Consider the following 1,435-nt stretch of genomic DNA (forward strand, 5'->3'; position numbering starts at 1 on the left):
CAAGACACCCACCTTCTCCATGAGTGGGGGAGAGGCAGGGCCCACGCTTCTCATTACAAAAATAAGTTCTGACACTCTGAGTACTTGTGGCTGGGCTGGGGAGGCATTGGGCCCGGGGATCTCTTGCCAGGGAGACACCCCCCTGTAACTTTGTGCTAGGGAATCTTCTGTGCCCCTTGTGTCTCTTCTTTCCAGTCTGGACCTTCCAACTGGAGGGGGTGAGAACCGTAAAGCCCAGGCATCAATGGGGAATTCTGGAGACAAAAGCTAATTAAAGTTCATTTCCTGTGGAGAGAAAAATTCTAGACATAAACCTAATGTAAAGAAACACATAAAATTTTATTGGAGGACAAAAGAAAAGTCAAGTCGAATAAGCACACATATCATGTTTTTGGATGGTAAGAATAAACATTGTGAAAGTCAATTTTTTTCTTTTCTTTTCTTTTTTTTTTTTTTGGTGAGCCAAAGATTTATTTATTCATTTCTTGCATTTGAAGTACTCTTTGATAACATCCTTGGCCTGAGACTCCTTTCCATAGTCCTTAACTACTACACAACTGCAACCAACCACTTTACAGGGTTTCCCCTCTCTGTCAGTTTTACAGAGGCCTCTCCATTCTCCTAGTTTCTTGTTGTCATCAACCTTAATTAGGTTGATTTGGTGTTCAGCACAAAGGGCCTCCACCAACTTGACATACATAGGCTCGTCACAGTTGGATGCAAGCACACAAAGATGGGCTTGGCGCTTGTCTAAGGCTTTGGCAGCTTCGCGAATTCCACGTGCTAGGCCATCATGGATGAGGGCAGTCTTCAGCACCTCTTGTAAAGCAGTATTAACGTCCATTACACCTCCAGCAGCAATGCCCTCCTCGGCCATGGCGGTGGGTTAAGGGTGAAGCGGAATCTTGAACGCACCCAAGCCTCTGCCTCCGTGTGACTTGGTGGCAGCAGGGAAAGAGCAATTTTTTTCTTTTCTAAGTCATCTATTAATTCAATGCAAGCTCATGAAAAGTTACAAAGGGATTGTGTTAGTCCATTTTATGTTGCTATAACAACACCACGGACTGGGTAATTTATAATAAACAGAAATTGGTTTGGCTTATAGTTCTGGAGTCTGGGAAGTCCAAGAGCATGGCGCCAGCATTTGGTGAGAGCCTTGGTGCTGCATCATCCCATGGCAGGAGTTGGAAGGACAAGAGAGAGAGGGCTAGAGTAAGACAGGGAAGGTGACCCAAATGTATTCTTTTATCAGGAATCCAATCTTGAAATAACTAACCCACTCCTGCCATAAGGTCATTAATTCATGTATGTAGGTAGTGCCCTCATGATCTAATCACCTCTTAAAGGGCTCATCTCTCAACATTGTTGCATTGGGCATTAAGTTTCCAACACATGAACTTTGGGGGCCACATTCAGACCATAGCAGGGATATTTT

At 44.2% G+C, this 1,435-nt stretch overlaps 1 pseudogene; it reads right to left on the bottom strand.

The window, feature by feature from the left end:
* Positions 1-438: 438 nt before the first annotated feature.
* Positions 439-933, bottom strand: LOC710331 (small ribosomal subunit protein eS12 pseudogene; annotated as a pseudogene).
* Between the last annotated feature and the right edge of the window lie 502 nt (positions 934-1,435).

Source organism: Macaca mulatta, chromosome 9 (assembly GCF_049350105.2).
Source record: "Macaca mulatta isolate MMU2019108-1 chromosome 9, T2T-MMU8v2.0, whole genome shotgun sequence".
Classification (NCBI taxonomy): Eukaryota; Metazoa; Chordata; class Mammalia; order Primates; family Cercopithecidae; genus Macaca; species Macaca mulatta.